We start from the raw sequence: 18121 nt of genomic DNA on the forward strand, positions 1-18121 counted from the left end.
CAGAGTCTGTGTCCAATATGACTAATAAGACACTAAATATAGTCAGAGCACTGGAGCAAGGAGGAAGTAATACAGAATTTCAGGCATTTCTCTTAAAATTCTGGTTCTTCATATATGTCACTTTCAGGAAAACAAAAGTTATACTTTTAATTTTTCTCTGATAATTTGCATTATTTGCATAAGCAGGGTGTCTAAGTTATACAAAGTCAAAGACCTGAAACTTCTTCCTGTGTACTTTTCAACCTGGAAGTGAACTAATAACTCTTCACATTGAGCCTATTCCAATATTGTCAATAGAGAAATTCCTATTTATGTACATTTTATATCAAACTATAACAAACGAGTCACTACTAAATAATTCTGAGCATTCATAGATATTAAATAATTTTTTTTGGACAAAATTGTTAAATGTAATACTGTGCTAGACTGAGTAGTTTTAACTATGACTTAAAAAGAAAATCTGATGGAGGCAATTCTACTTAATCATAAATGAATCAGGATGTATGAATGTATATATTCTTTCCCCTTCTAGGTACGTTACAATGTCATACAATGTGCTTTGCTGTTGTTTAAATTCTGGTACAGACCAATTTGGATACAAGAAGAGTTCCCCAAAACAGTTAAAGTATATGTGTGAGACAGGAATTTTGTGCTAATTGTTACAGAAAAACTTGGACACTGAAAGCATCCAGGTGAAGTTAAACCATAGTTCTATGATTAAAAAAAAAAAGATGCACTCAACGTATGTATGATAGCATTTAAAATTCACAGTTCATTAGCCTTTTCAGCCCCATGTTTATCTGAAGAGTATAAAATAATCAAGATGGTCTTGACAAGAGAAAGACAGTGGGAGGAAGTTCTGAAGAACATAAAAAAGGGGGATTTTTTTTGAGGGAAGATTTATATCTTGCATGAATCAACCATAAAATCAAGTATTAACTAAACTATTAAAATGATAATTTCTAGAACATATTCAGTGCTGAATCAAAGATAATGCTGAGGAGACATTTCTATTTGACTTTCAGATTTCAAAGTCCACTTTTAAGGCAGTTTACAAAGATATTATCCCCAAAAGATGTCATGGATTTTATCTTCTAATTTTTCCTGGAATATTTAGGTTGAAAAAGACTTTTAAGATAATCAAGTCCAATGGAAAATCAGTTTTTAACTAAGCAATAAAAGTTTAGTGGTGTTGCTTCTCTTTTCCTAAGATGTAATTCCCAAAAGGCTACGGTTATTTGGGAGAAAATTATTAGGTAAGTAGCGTACTGTATTCATGTATATAATAAGTATTTGCAAGTCTGAAGGACTAGAAGTAAACAATAAAGACCACAAGGAGGAAGTAAATGCAAAGTAACCTGCATGCAATAAGTAAATCTGTATGTGTTGGAGTGGAAGTTTTGAATATGAATACATGAGAAAAGGAGAAGCTGCTGCTGAGGATAAAGTTGGTCACATGAGTTCAAAGTTTGTGGAAACTTTTGTGTGTGTGTCTGTGGAAGGGTTAGGTTTTAAGATTGGAGTTCTCCAAAAATTTGTCACTACAGACTTCCCTTCTGTATAATATCACCGTGTCCTTGGAGCTGTTTTTCCAACTTCTAACAAGTAAGACTTTTTTTTCTTTTTAGTGGAAAATAAATTTAGTGTGAAATTGTGTTATTGCAGGTGTTTAAAAGAAAGTGGGAGCTGGGGAAAATTGCTAAAGAATGAACGGGAAAAGTTAATGTGAAACATGGACACCTAGTGATATTATAATTACGTGACAGAAACTTTAACACTGGCTTTGGTATTTGTAGGCAATTGTAACTAAAAGGTGTAACATAGATCCAGATAGGAAATTTTATGTATTCAGAATGAACAGATTCTGTTTTTCCTTAGGTAGCAACACATGAACATATGACCTATGGTGCTGGAATGGTAACTTCCCCTTGGATATCAGTGAAGGAAAGCTGTACTTATTTTAATTTTTAAGTTTGATGGGTGACAGCAGAAACTCTTCTGTTAGAGTTAAGGCAATGGTTCAGATGATGTTTGCAGTCTGTTGTTACAGAATTGAAATATAGACGTAGGATTTTCAAAAGTGAAACACGTGGCCTTCTTTTTGTGAAGTTGCTTTTGTCACTATGCCGTAGTTACAATAAAAAACTGTCAATAAGGAAGGAAGGAAGGTGAGTTATCCTCCAGTCTCCATTTCTTTCAACTAGTTTGAGAAATTAAAAAGACTTTTTTTCACACTCAATGTGCAAGTTTTAGTTGTGGATATCTTCGGAACAAATGTCCAGAAAGGCTCTCAGAATAAAGTATCCCATTGTCAAATCCTTCATGATAAAGAGTACTTGTAGATTGTGCTCCCCTAGAATTTTATATCAGCTTTCAGTGCAGCTATTAACAATCACTTATTTTTTTTAAATATATGCTAATGGATGGATGTTTGGAGCTATTGAGGGGGTTCATTTATATTATCACATGTACACACCATAAAGACAGTGAATTTTCTTAGGAATGACTAGATGTTTGTCTTAAAAAGAATTATTTAAAATATTTCTTCTACAATAATGTGTCTAAACCAGTTGTAATTTCATGACCGGTTGGAAATGCCACTCCTGGCAATTCTTGGATCAAGTGACTATGATGATGATAAAGAAGCAGGCATGATTTATATTCTTTTTTTTTTTTTTTTCCAATTTTGTGCAGAGGGCAGTTTAATTGCAGAGAAGACTCCAAAACTTCGAGTTCAAATGAAATGAAATGAGAGATATCTGATCCAGGTTTTGTTTGACAATAATATTTTGCAAGATAAAATAGCCTTTTTTTTTTTTTTTTTTTAATCAATTCTTATTTATTGACTCTTCTATCTGCACTGTAACTGGAGATGAAACCATGTTCACTAATTTGGCAAGGGCAGCTTTATGGATTTTACATCAATATAAAAAATGCCAGCACTGTTAAATATATGTTCAGTATGTTTCCTTCTCTGTTTTTCAAGCTGCTTTTACAGAAACAGGCAAAGTGCAAGTCTTTCAATTTATGTCAGCAGTGACCAGAGAGGCAGTATTGGGGCTGAATAAAGGAAGAGGTTAAGGAGAACATTCCAATCCTATGAGGAAAGAAACTTTACCATGCCCTATCACCTGCACTTATTAACTTTTTGTCTTGAAAAATCTTCCTCGTCATATTATGAAGAATCTCAGAAATGTTAATTTTGCGTGTGGATTAATAATTCTTTAGGACCCTTGGAGTGGAACAGTGGATATGGCTTTATAATTTGTAAAATAATGTTAATAATGATTCTTATGTGAAGCATATCTTTCTTCCTCCTCCAGCTAGATCCATGACATACACTTTTTACCACTTTACTTTTGGTAGAAAATAAAATGGGAACGTGGTTGAAAAAAAAAGCACCTTCCCTATCTGATTTGATTGTGTTCAAGAAGTGGGGGAGTTACCACATTTGTAATTATAGCCTTAGACAAAATTTTCATCTCTGTTATGAACTCTCTCATAACATGACCCCACTCACACACCAATCATTTATGTACAGTTTTCTTTCTGCTTCACATTTTGTTATTGCTTGTGCTCTCTTAATGGCCGTGCCATCAAAATGTTAACAGGCAGAATTTATGCTAAATACTAGCAGACTTACTAAAATCAGAGTTCAAAATCAACACTTTTACAGAATCACAGAATCGACTGGGTTGGAAAAGACCTCAGAGATCATCGAGTCCAACCCTTGGTCCAACTCTAGTCCATTTATTAGATCATGCCACTAAGTGCCATGTCCAATCTCAGTTAAAAAACTTTTAGAAAGTTTTGTTTTTCTAAACAAACCCATAAAACACCAAAATTAGCAGAAATAATATATGTACAATTTCATCCTGTTTGGTGAGCTATTAATAAGGACTTTCTTGTAGACACTCTCTTTACTCCCACTCTGCTGGGAGTACTGTCCTCTGCTGTCTGTTGAGGTGGAAATGAGTCAGCTGGAATCAGTGTCTTCCTACAAGATTTCACCACTGTGTTCTGGGATATAGGGCTTTGAGACAGTAGTCTGCCATGTTTTAGTGGATGTTTAGTATTATACGGTATTTGATTTCTTCATGCATTGGCAGTTGTTCTGGTAGGCTTTGGTCCTACTTAAAAAAACAAAACAAAAAAAACCAAAACAAATCAAAACTCTCTGCCTTTGTTGACTTTCTTTCTGAAGAACCTAAGTTGGTTGAGATTCCAGGAAGAAGCAAAATCCCTGAGTGCAGTATTGTGCCTCATATCAAAACTCCCCTTGGTCTCCTCAGAATCACCCTTTCAGAGATAATCCTGACCGTATGGAGGAGTTCCTTTTGAAAAGAAGTCAAATGCTGAGATGGGAAAATAAGTGTCAAGACATGGTTGGTTGTACTTGGAACAGACTTAAAATCATGCTGCAGTATCAAATGTGTGTTTGTTTATTTCTAAATGTGTTTAATTATATTAAAAATAACTCATTCCTACAACCTCCACCAGTTTATTTAGCCACTAAAGCCTGACACAGCACAGAACTGATGTTTTACTTTGGAATTTTTATAGAAAATGTCCCTTGGTACTTTTACCAGGTCCTGTCTATAGGTCCCCTTGTACAATGCCTACACATAAGTATAGCTTTGGTGGTGTGAACTGCACCACTCTGTGGTTTTCCATTCTTATATCCCAGGTGTTGTGCAGGAGAAAGGTCAATGAACTTGAAGGATATAAACTTCTGCAGAGATCAGAGGACATAAAAGTTGAGTTCTGACTCAGTGTTCAGTATTTCATTTTTCTTTATCCCTCAAAGGTAACAAGATAACAAGTATGATAACATGATAAGTAATGGGCTGATTTTGTTTTGACAAATGATTCATGTTCTTCCTGTAAATCAGCTTTCATGGTTAATTTTCCATCTTGTTATTGCTTATAGCTGTGCAACTTTCTCCTTACAGGCAGATGATAATCAGCCCTTTATTTAGGATAAAGTTATTACAAATATTTACTTTAACCTCATTCCTGGGAGAAATATTTGTCTTTACATGGCATCGGAATAAAACTGAGGAACTGTTCAGCTATTTATTACTGAGACAATAAAGGTGGTATAACTGACAAGGCAAAACCAACACCATATTTTTCATGGTGTATAGAAGAATTCTGAATAGGTCCTGTCATCTAAAAAAGTCTCTGAAGCTGTGAAAGACCTAGACAACCACAGCTTACTGTAATAGAGGAAAGCAGGAACAGCGTGTGGCCACCTCTAGTGCTGGTTTTCTTCTGTGCCTTAGATGTACATGATGACTACATAGAAGGCAAAAGTAAGCAATGCCCATCCTTGCTGTCTTATTGAACCAAGAGACCCTACGCATTGCTCTAGAGAACAGTCATGAATATAGTGGTTCATCTTCTCTAAGGATAAAAGCTACTGTATCTTCTGTTGGTGATTAATGTTATATTTTTATTATTTTTATTTCACCATTTCTTACTCTTCAGTATCCTGTTTAATCTGTGTGCTGGATAGCTTTTTGACATAAACTCATTAGGGAACTAGCCATTTGTAAACACTTGTGCCCCAAAAGCACACTACTCAGAAGTGTAAAAACTGATTGTGACAGGTATCTAACACGGTTTTGCAAGGTGGGAGAGACACTGTGAAGCCACTGGCTACTTTGGTGGCTTCTCTCTAGACTGTTAGATGCCAAAGTTGGAGACATGGCATCATGTATTTGCCTGCTGCAAGTAGAAAAATCCCTCCCTGTTTACATCTAGGTTCTGTTGCATTTGGAAAATGTGGTGAATACAGGATTGCCAACAATCTCTGTCCAGGGCAGATTTTGGAGGTGCTATCTCACCAAGTGACTGCTCAGTCTTCCAGGCCATCTTTCTGATCAATACAGTGGGCACTCCTTGCTGTATGGTGCTGTGGGAAAGGGATATCAATTGCCTCTTACAGTATCACAGCTGAAGAGAAAAAAACAGACATTTGTAACCTGTGACTTTGCTGAATCTCATCATGACCCGTTTTAGTGACTGTGGTGTTTGTATCAGAGTGTTTCAGTTGGTCTAGCAGATGTTTAGAAAGGAAAGGGATCATTCCTTCTTAAAAGGTAAACAGATGGGAGGAGCAGACCACTTAGTTACAGCTGTGGTGATGGAGGTAAGCATGACGGGCACTCCATGTCTCTCAGCACTGACAAGACCTGGGTATAAATACATTAGAGCTGTCAACTGGAGCCAAATTTATCTCTATTCCAATGTACCATTCTGTAGGCAGGTTGGGCAACTCTTATGCTCTCTCTTAAAAGACTTTTTATTTATTGTCTCAGTTAAGGTAGGTTGGAAGAAAAAACATTGTGTTAACATCTATCTTGTAGTGAAAATCACTTTCTCACAAACACTTTCTCCTGTTAAAAAAAACCAACCAAACAAAACCACAAAAAAACCCCAAACCAAACAACCTGCCCTCTATAGCTCATTTTTTCTGGAGACTTCCAGTGTGAAAGGAGTGGTCATTTGTTTTGGAGAAGTTCTTATAATATTTCTTCTTTTTGCAAGATGGCACAATAATTGAGATTCTGGATTTCATATCAGACAAAAATGTACTTTGCTATTCATGCATATTGATGTCACTCCCACCCCCTGATTTGGAGCTGTGCTTCCAGTTATTACTTTTGTTGTGTAGTGTCTTGGGGATGACTTGTACAAGAGTGTGAATGAGAATTTTTTGAAGACCTCTGAAGTTCATGCCTTAAATTCTAGCTTTGAAAATTGTTTTAAAAGTACTGATCCTAGAGAAATTATGGCAAACATAACTTGTCAAGATCAGTTTCTTCTTGCTTAACGAATACCTTTTGTTCACATCGGAACTTTAATTAAAGATTAACTTAAAATCATATAATGAATTCTGAAACCTGTAGTGCCCCATAAATTTTCAGTGGTACAAAACAAATACTACTGAAGTTGTAGTGTAGTAAAGTGCAAATTTGATACATAAACTTTTCAATAACGGAAGTATTGTAAAACAAATATTTCTGCCCTCTTGTATTTTGAGTTAGTTTTCTTTCCTCATGCAGTGATCATTCATGGTTTTGGATTATTTGGCTGTGTGTTTTCCAAAATCATTTTGTGCACACACGGGAGGTCTAGCACGAGACACAATAAACTCAATACTGACAGGCATGATGTATCTGCTGCCTTCAACAAACCTGCTTAGGTGTCTAAGCAAGTATCTCAGTTGACAGAAAAACAAAACAAAACAAAACAAAACACTATTTTTCTTTAAGCAATAGAAGTTGTCCTGAAAAATAGTGATTGAAGTGTTGTCCTGTAAAAATGCATATAAGGTTTCTGCCGAAGGTATAGTCTCTTTACTCTTTTAGTAAGTGACAGGAGCAGTTTTGTTGTGTGAGCAATCTGTAATTTTCACAAAAAAATTGTTAAGTTCACAAATTCAGGAAAAAATAAGAAAATGATCCACTGGTACCTGAGGACTTAGTGCTGTGTGTTCACTTGCGTATATATGTGTCTCTGTGTACCAATATACCAAATAAAATATCCTACATGTCTATGACAGCACTGAACATATTTATGCATGAAACTAACACACTCCAGTGTGTTTTCTGTATTTCTTAATGTATTCTCACTGGGAGAAGTGCTTTCATTACCTGCTCAGATTAATATAAAATGTCTTTGTAGTGCCTCAACTTCAGAGAGGATCATCATAAGGAAAAAAAATAATAATTGTCATGAAGCCGAGAAATCATTGCCAGCTCCTTTGAGGGTAAAATGTAAAGTGGCAACATTTGGCACCAGGTGTTGTACTAAAGGATGTTATTTGTCTTGAGTTGTAATTGAGGTCATGATTAAAAAGATGCTAATTCCCCATTGCAGCTATTATTCTTAGGTTCAGCCCTAACCCCTTTCATCAAAGTCTGGCTCTATTACTGTCACTGACAGTAGTTTGTTTACTGGGAGTTATTAGTAAGTCTCTAGTCACAGTCACAGCCTGTTAGCTCAAAATTTCACCGACTCAGAGCTTCTGCATTAGCTGGGGTTGCAAAAGACACATGTGATAGATCCACCAGTCAACTTTGAAATTGTGAGAACACATTCATTAATACCTACTAATAGATTGGCTCACTGTGCTCAGTAATATAGGGATAAGACCTCTCTTAACCCTAAAGGGCACTTGAATACTGTACTTTTGCTACTGACAGTGCAAGTCTGAAGTCTTTCACTTCTGTGGAGCTAGGGGGTGATATGAATTCAGCTGAGTCTTTGACTACTTCTTCAGAGTTAGAAGTACAGGTACTTGTCACATGGGAAGGAGGAGTATCCCCAGGGGTTATGGGACTCTGCTCCACACTATGGCTTTTCTTCTGCCTGAAGTCAATTTGTATTCATTTTAGATTTTGTATTTGTATGCAAATGTACTGGCCCTGAATATCTGAAAGCTGATATCTAAATATCCGAGAGCTGATTTCTAGTCTTTGCTACTGTATCTAATAGTTTTTATTAGTAGACAATAATTTTCTCTAGAAATCATTTGTTTGCTTGTTTGTTTAATTTAATTATTCTCCTCCTCCCTCCCTCCCCTTGCCCCTTTATTGTTCTGTCATTGGGTTTTGCTTTTGATACCTGTTTTCTTTGTTCAATCATTTTGGAAGCTAAAGGGGTAAAAGATTGAGAGTTTAGTTGTGTGTCCTGTGAAGATGGTAAACTTTTGCTGACTGAATGTGCAGAACTGACAGTCTTCTGGTAAGAAGTTAAAACAGAGAGAGATCTGCAGTCAATGTCAAGCTCTGGTTTTACACTTGATCTTTGCAAATAATCCAAGTCTTACTACCTTCAGATCACAAGATAGGACTGTGCCACTAAGAATCAAGACAGAAGAAGGCCAAAGAGCCTGACATTTCTGTACAAGGCTGCTCAAGGTCTAACTTTTTGCTCTGACCACAGAAATAGAGAAAAATGCTGCAACATTTCCTCTTCTAGTCTATTGACTCAGCCTGGCATCATTCACCCCACGGTGCCAGGTTCCTTAACATTGTTATGTTTTAACTAAATCAGTTTAGATAAGCATATGGAGCAGTTGAATCACATGCAAATCATTTAATATATGGAGCTTGTCCAACCATTCTGTTCAGGTTCTTCTCTTCATATGGGAAGTTATCATAGGTAAATTATCAACTTGTGGTTTAAATCAACTCAGGAATGAAACACTTTCAGATTAATTAATGACATCTAGTTAACTGGAAATCAATGAACTGATTCTGGATCAATATTGCAGTACAGAAGACACACTTCACTTGATACCTACAAAATGTTAATGAATACTTAAAAGACTCTAAATACCCATTTTATACGTAGTGCCAAAAATTGGTAATTTTGCACACATGCTTTTTTCCTCTTCATATACACATCTTACATGGATGGTTACTCACATGCCCGCTCTGACTGGAAGTATGGGTTTCGCTTTTTGCCTGCCCTGTTGAAGATGGGTTTGTGCAGCTCCCTACAATCTACTAGTCCATGCACTGGTGAGACGACACCCCACAGTCCCCACATGCACCCTGAGCTGTGGGTCCTTCTGCCACTGCACCCTGTACTGTCAGCCAACAGTTGGGGCTCAGCATGCTCTCTGCATGAGATGAGGAGGATGGCAGGGTCATGATGGCAACAAGGTGACTTCTGCCCATGTCAGACACAGTTTGACTGCTGCTCTAAGTGCTTTCCCACTCCCTGGTCTCTCCCTACAGTTACAAATTTTCATGACTCTTGTAGATGTTGTTAAGCTGACTTTTTGACATTTTGTTGAAAGCCTAGTGACCTCCTGGTTACTGTTTCATCCATCTGACAGTTGTTCTATGAAGCTAAGGCATTGCTATATTTCCTCTTTAAAGCTACCAGGGTTTGAGCAAACACCCTCTCCGGCAGCTCTGTTTAGGTGTTTCCTTTTGGGTATTCCATTTGCATTTACCTCTCACATCTGGTGTTTTCTGGTGTTACACAGGCTTTATTACCAAGGAACACATGTGTGAATTTCCCCCAAAGGAAGAAATGGTATTTCAATATAATGATAATTAATGACACTTTTTTTTTTTTTTTTATTTTGTATTTTAAGTATGGTGGCTATGCTACAATGTATGAGTAAGTAAAAGTGATTAAGAAGCTATATGGGGTTTTGACATATGCTTTCCTCCAGTTATTAGATTGAAAAAACTTTGGAGCAAAGTTTTACCCAGATAATTTTATATCTTTAATTGCCATATTGTATTTTCTGGGGTATCACCGCATTGCCGTGCATTTATATATCGAGAAAAAATAAGATGTTTTCATGGACACGTGGAATCTTACTGCGGATGTACTATGATTTTGACTGCAGTATTTTGCTTAAGTGAGAGAGTGACTGTGGTGTGCCGACCTTGTGTCCCCTCCCAAGAGATGGGATGAGGGATGAGTTAACTCTAGACGCGACATGCGCCCTGACTCAACAGATGAGACCAGGTGTGAGTTAACTCTGGGTTAATTCTGCGCGGTTATGTGAAGTGAATGACAGACAATCACCTCCGGGGTCCAATTCAATTGTGAGTTTTACTAAAAGTACTTGTTGGAATATTGGTTACAGTGAATGGTGACTTGGCAAAAGTATAACAGAATTTATCAACACATTAACAGCGAAAATCCTACTACGAGTGATATATTGGCAACCATCAGTAGCTATAACATGAAATTTAACCAGAAATCAACAGCAGAGCTTAAAGATGGTGTTATCCTTATATGTTCAAAAGGGAAAGAGAGAAAGAGAGTGGTAGAGAGAAAAGGAAAACTAAGGTATAAGGGAGAGAGAAAGAGAGTAATATATATATATATGGAAGGAGAGACAAATAAATGGGGGGTATAGAAAAAAGGAGAGAAGGAAAGAGCAGAAAGAAAGGAAGAAAGAAAAGAGTGAGGGATCCAGTCCCTTACGGCCCCACAGTGTGGATGACAGGACTTGTACGATGATGTATGGCCTCGGTATTCCATGGTGAGGATGCTGGGGTCAGGAGCGCAGTGTCCTCTGATGTCTGGTTCAGAGTAAGGGTCCTCAGGGTGCTGGTATTCTCTTGGTGAGGCCGAGATGGTATTCCCTACCTGTGGTGTTTTAGGTGAGCTTTTTATACCTCCCAGAGTAGAGGAAAGTCTGGGGGGGAAAGCAGTGATTGCAAAAGAGGGACAAGTCTGGACAAGTCCTGAGCCACGTTGAGGGGTCTCTGCTTTGCCCCTTTGTGTCATGCAGAAATCCAGGGGGAAGTGGTGATTGCAAAAGATCAACAAGTTTCCACAAGTCCCGGACCATGTTAAAAGGTCTCAGCTTTTCCCCTTTGTTTGCCGAGCTGGGCATATCAGAAGGTGGGGCTATGTGCCCTCCAGCACATCCTCCATCTCAGGTATCAGTCAGCCGGCCTGATCTGTGGCTCGTTAGCTCGTCGTTGATGTGTAGATCGCAGTTCCCCCTGCTCTGAATGTGTCATCTTCTGGCTGAACTAGTTTCACCACAATGCTTTCAGCCATGATCCTTATCAATACACAACACCTTGGATGGCTGCCAGATGCCTACCCAGCTGCTCTTTCACTCCTCAACAAGACTGGGGGCAGGTGAAAATAAGATGAAAATGTTTTAGGGTTGAGATAAAGATAGGAAGATCACTTACCACTTACTATCATGGGCAAAACAGACATAACTTGGGAAAAATTAATTTAATTTATTTAATTCATCAGTCTGGGGTGAAAGAGAGCATTATAAATGTTACGTTCTACTTCGTGTTCTTTCAGACAGAGATTTTGAAGACACACTTTTTGAAGAGGCACTTTTTGAAGAAGCTCTGCAAAACTTTCTTCAAGCTCGATGGAAGAAGGTTGGAACAAACAGCAGGTACAGCAGAAGCCTGTAATCCTGTATCTAAAATACAGGTAGAGTTGGGTATCAACTGGCTTTATAAAAGCTGTGATAAACCTGCTAGCATAGAGTTCAAATATGAAGTAGTTAAAAGCAAATATTTTCAGTATTCCATATGTTTCTATTCTTCTAATTCATTTATTGTGTTTAGTTGAGCACATACTGGATAGCTTTTTGGCAATAAATTGATATTCAGCCCTACTTATACTGGTGATGTGTTAAAGAAACCTTATGGGTTATCAACTCCTAACTGTAGCTTGAAGGATGCTTACCTTTGTGCATCTTCATATGGTGGGGAATGGCTAAGAGATTTTGCTAGATGAGAAGAAAAGCTGACATGGGTTGGAAGGAAGTTGGAAAGAAATATGAAGTGGCTTGTTCTGGTGAAATGAACCACTGGTCTATTTAAGGGTGATTCATGGGTCTGGAAAAACATTATGGAAACCAAGAAAAACCCATTGTGGAAAACACAATCAAAGGAAAGAAATTTGTGTTCTTCCTAAGCAAATAAAGGGGATTTCTAGGGTCAGAAGGGGACTGATATTACCTATAGGGGATGTTGTCTCTTTTATGAGAGAAATTTGCTGCCTTTTAATCTATTCACAGTTCCTCACTACTTTCTGTCACATCTTGGGAAGGCTGTGTCTAAGATTTGCAAGTGTTAATGCTCGCTGATAGTAAACAGTCCTTGGGGATTACAGATGTGATTGGTCCATAATATCTAGTTATAGGCCTCAAAACCACATCTAAATTCATGGCTTTTCTCAGATTATAATGTTATAAATTTTTTTTATTTTTTTTCTTTTTAGAAGCAGTGTACATCTATGAAACACACTCAAATTTGGGTTATGAAGATCTGGAGGTTTTGATCATAATCGATCTGTCCTCTCTCTATTTTATAGTCTAATCATTTTGGATTCTTTATAATTGCTATTGAATTATATATCTTTGTAATGTTTCTACTGTATCGTTTACGCTGCACTAAGCACTGCTAGTAATCTTTGCTGCACCTTATTGTTTGTATCACAGAGCACTACCTTATTTGTCAAGTTCTGGTTTTGAACACCACAGTGTAATAAGTGTATGCTTGCAGAAGCAGTGTAGAGCTTGTCTGAAATATTTTTTCTCTTCACATCCATGTTTGAAGTTTATAAAGAAAATAACTTTGTTACAGATGGAGATCTTGAAAACAAATTAACCAAAGCAGTTTTCTCTACACTGTTGTATCATCACTGCCTTCAATTTCAAAATAAAGTGTTTCAAGTGGTTTCAAAACTAACCATTCCCATTAGAAAAAAGTTGGTCCTGATGGAGCTGCATTGCTTGTCTTCTTTCTTCCCTTACCCTTCATGTGTTTCTGTCAAGAAAAAACATATTTTTTTCATTCAGGTCTCTGAGCAACTTAGTTTCAGCTTTCAATAATCGTTGGCCTCTTTGAAATGTATTACAGACACATCACAAATAATGATGTGGAAATTTCTCAAATATCTGCAAGGATTTATTTCAGTGTTAACAAATGTTTTTGCAAAGCAGAGAAACTTATTACATTAAGGATCTTTGAGAACAAGTTGAAAAAATCAGACTTTTTGTCCCTTTTAAAAAAACCCACAAATCTACTGCATTTGACATATGAAATGAAGGGGGGGCTCTGCATTGTAATAATATGCAAGACAAACTGCTTTTGTGATGTGTTCAAACACAAAATTGTTCAATATTGTCCAGTGTTAGCTCTCTACTGATTTTAATAGAGAGCATTATTCTCTTGAAGAAAAGAGGCATAGAAAGTAATTTTAAGACTATTAAGCTCAATGTGATGACTGCAGGGAAAGGACTGCCTCAGTTTCTTAATAGCTCACAATATCAGTGCTTGTTTTACTTTCTACCTTTTCTGCTTCCTGTCTTACATTCTTCTTTCTTTCCTGTCTTGTTCTTTAATCAGTTTAGATTGCTAGAAATTGCACAGATACGAGTTTCAACAGCTGCCAGAACAAGTATGTTCTTAAGTTCACCCTTGTCAAGTAGTGGTGCTGAATTAGTTGTTTGAATTAATGTGTTGCAGTCAGCACAGTTGTCCAATACCCCAGTGCTTTCTCACCTCAGTTTATGTCACTATTGATACTGGCTTGCAAAATCTTCAAGATATCTACTGTGTCTTTTGATCTGTTTTGTGAAGTATTTACTAAAACTGAGATACAATGCAGTGCTGGAGAACAAATAATACTAAAATGTATTTGACTGGCAGCTCAGAGCAGAAGTTTATGTATAAATGACTAATGATGAAATTTGATACTTATATTAACAGCATCACACATCTAGCTCAACATTTTTTGTCTTACAGTTATAGAAGCATTCATATTATGGCAGTTTAAAATACTTTCCCTTACAGATAAAGTAAAATACTGGTTCCGTAGCTAATCCAGTTTACAAAATAGCAAGATCAATGGAAACTAATTAATCTTTTCCATACCTAAATTATTAGGACAAACTCTCCTTCTCAAAGAAAAGCTTAGAAGTTCAGCTTTTGTATTTTCTTGGAATGTGACTTAGAATTTTCTTGCGTATTTCCTTGTACCTCAGTCAGTCTGATATCCCTGAATTTTAATTCTGTTTTCTACAATTTGCTGGTGTAGAGTAGAAACTCCTCTAATCCAGCCTCTTCTGTTCCGAGCTGGTACAGTGTTCATGAGAGAGCAAACGGGCCAGACAACATTCCTAGTAGATGTTATTTACGTGATGTTAGGGCTTTTGCTTCATTTTTAGTGAGGAAACTATGTGCCTGTGTCTCCCTCTTGTGGCAGGAAGGTACTTTGACCAGAAGTTGTTAACCATCGGAAAAGAGCACCGCTTTTCCTAGTTTCAGATTTGCCCATTGCTATTCATTATTTAACGCTCAGTTCGTGTCATGTTTTAATTAAATTATTAAGGATTCTCCTAGAGGTGCAGTGGAATCTTCAAGTTAAAATTTTAATCAGCATTAAACTTCCTGGGTTTGTACTATACTGGTCAAAAAGAACTTTAACGTTAATGAGGGTAATTTTGAACTTTTTTTTTTTTTTCCTGTAAGAGAATCAGTTCCAGTTTCTGTGCTCCAGTTAATACGAAGACCTGCATTTTATCACAGAAAGAGAGTTTATGGGCTCTGTATCATACCTGACAAACCCTGCTGTCTTGTTCCTGAACCAAGGTGGTTTGTATACATCTTAATCAAATGTCCCTGCAACATCCCTCCCATGATTTCTCTTTCCAAGATTGCTGAAATAAATGCCAAGTCTGCAGCTGCAGCAGAGATGTGTTGAAGCTTCAAAAAACCAAGCCACCTCAGAAATCTAAGAAAAACCCTTCAAAATCTGTTTTTATTTTGTTCTTAAACATTTTAGTTTGCTTTAATTTTAGCTTCTGGTTTTGAAATCCTGGGGACTCAATGCTCTATTGACTCATCAAGACCCATCAGTTTTGGCCTGATTCTCTGTCAGTTTTTACACACTGATGAGTCCAACGTTCTTGCTTATGTAAGTGAAAGAGTGCAATCTTTCTCAGGAATGACAGGCATAATCTCAGAGCTTCAGGAACCATCAGGAAAACTGAGGACCCTACGTCAGGATATAGTGATATGCATTGGCAACATTTAGTGAAGATCCAGGAGTGTCAAAATCTGTCTAAGGAAGTACTATATAGTTGTTTCTGTTATTAAAGCCCATGTTATACATAATGCTGAATGTCTTCAATCTTGTACACATTTATTGTCTTACAAGAGTGACTTAGAAGGGACACATCATAGCAGTAGTTTGGTAGACCACATTCTTAACCACAGTTATCTAAATAGACTTGTTCTCCAGGGAACCAGGACTGAGAGTTACCAAGTATGTATCACATCTCCTAAGAGGCTGGAGGTGAATACAAAGCACATCAAAGAAAAAAGCAATATAGATGTCTCTCTTCAAAGTGAGCATCTTGAAACATAACCTGTTTTTGGAAAAACAAAACACATCTTAAGAAATCAATGCCATGTAACTGAGTATAAAGAGTGCTCAAAGGTAATAAAACATCTGAAAGTCCCAAGTCTGTTGAAGCTGTTGTGTAATTGGGAAGTATAGTTGAAGCTGTTGTGTAATTGGGAAGTATAGCTCAGAAGTAAGTGAAAGAAGAGACCTGTCCTTCAAACAGGAGGCTGATCAGCATGCTGAAGTCAGCAGCAGCAAATTCTTAGACCTCCTAAATAACATCTGTCCTTATAGGTCAATGATGAGGACAGGGCAACCACATAGGACAAGTGGCCAGCACAGTCAGAGAGTTTCAGTCTCCCATTTCAAAATAACCAAGAAAGTCTTTAGGGTGCTGTTTTGTTCCAGACTTTAGAAACAACACAGCAAACAAAGGAAAATGTCCCTTCACCTTGGGCCAAAGAGTTTTCTATCCCTGTTTCTCTAGCTACTGTCTTAAGGACTCATGTGTTCTCTTATAGCCTGAGAAAAGATGTGTCCACAGATTCTGTAACCTTGACCCAGAAGGGATCCTCCTGGAAACCTTTTCTGGCTTTGTGATATTAGTATTTTTAGCTACATAAGAAGCATCGCCTGAAAGAATGGCAGATGGGCTTCATAACAATATGTCTCGTTACAACAGAGACAAGTCTAAAGTTTCTGTGTCCCAGGTAAATGCCTTAACCATACAGCTATAAAGTAGACAAATGTCATCTTGTCGGGAGAATAATTATCATAAGTAGAATAGCTTTTAACAGAAGATTCTGCTAATTACCAAGTACATGATCCTTAGTCTGGTTGTTAAGGACATTTCAAAAATCTAAGCATCACTTGTTGGATGTCAGATAGAGATTTGAAAACAAGATTAATGTCTGTGAGGAAAATTATCTTATTTGCAATCAGACATAAAGGATTTGCACAACTGTCAAATAAAGAGAGAAAAAAATACCACGTTACCAGAAGCATTCCATAAAATCTTTTATACCTGGTGTGAGAATTAGGAGTTCACACATTGAGCACTGCAGGTAAGAGAGACAGAATAATATCTAAATTAGCCTGAGACCATGGACTAAATGTGAGTTATGCTGTGAACAGTTTAGATGTTTTATGGATCAGAACCCTGCTTTTATGAGGATATTGTCATTATTTCAGGGCTTTTGTAATCCTGAATACTCAGCAGCTGTTAGAAACATTCTTACCATAACTTATTTGTCTCTCTTATCTCTCTTTCCACCAATAAAATATGTGAAAAAAAATACTATTAGAAAACAAAATATAAATTGAAGTAAGCAGTTTTAACATGTCTTGTGTGGAAAACTTTTTGATAATGTCAGTTTGTTGTCCCCATTTGCATCTTGGTAAGAGACTAGTTCCTTTAATTTTGTCCCTAGTAAGTTCCACTTTCTGGTCCTTGTAGTAAAATATGCCTAAGAAGAAAAACAGTCAGGAAGTGGACTTATTCTTGTTCGTCGAGCAGGGCAGTATACCAGATGGGAGTTACTAGAGAGAAAAATGATGTTGCACCTATACGTCAGTCTAGATGTTGAACCGTGCCTAATTTTTCTTTAATTGTCAATACATGGGGTTTAAGTTTATTTCTCATCTGTCTTGACAGTACTTTAACCCTGATCTAGATATTTTATAGGAATGTCCTCTGTTGATCCAGAATAACTAGTGTTCAAGAAGCAATTATACCATTAAGATACTCTTTTTTCTGCTATTACTTGGAGAGCTAGAGAGCTGGCTCTCCTACTGTGACTATGAAGCTAAATCAATACAAAAATTGGTATCTGCCTCCACTGGGTGGCAGCTCAAGCTCTTCTCAAAGCTGAAAGTGATGGCTTTCTCTTTAGCTAAACAAAACAAAACAAAACACCCCCCCCAAAAAAAATCAAACCAAAACAAACAACAACAACAACAACCAAAAACAAACAAACAAAACCAAAAACCCAAAACAAAACAACAACCAACCAAACAAAAACAATGCAAAAAGACCCCATCATCACCCTCACACCTCATCACTTTGTAAAACTAATGAGAATTTTCTGTACATCTAGTGAATCAGGTGTTGGTCCCTTCATCCTCAGGGACTCTGTGATTGCCCATAGCAAGATGGTCTCTTTTCTGCTAATGGCACTTCAAAATGCAGTTCCCATATTACATTTTAATTAGATTACAATTAGTTCAAGGAAACAGTGTTTTA

The 18121-nt window shown here is 37.0% G+C and overlaps 1 protein-coding gene across 1 annotated transcript in view; it reads left to right on the forward strand.

The window, feature by feature from the left end:
- The first annotated feature begins 11840 nt into the window (after positions 1-11840).
- ST18 (ST18 C2H2C-type zinc finger transcription factor) overlaps positions 11841-18121 on the forward strand; it is a 180115-nt gene continuing 173834 nt past the window's right edge. Inside the window, exon 1 of the mRNA XM_082044958.1 lies at positions 11841-11952. The gene's annotated coding sequence lies outside the window, so the exon portion shown is untranslated. The remainder of the gene's footprint in view (positions 11953-18121) is intronic.

Source organism: Streptopelia decaocto (assembly GCF_964273445.1).
Source record: "Streptopelia decaocto genome assembly, chromosome: 2".
Lineage (NCBI taxonomy): Eukaryota > Metazoa > Chordata > Aves > Columbiformes > Columbidae > Streptopelia > Streptopelia decaocto.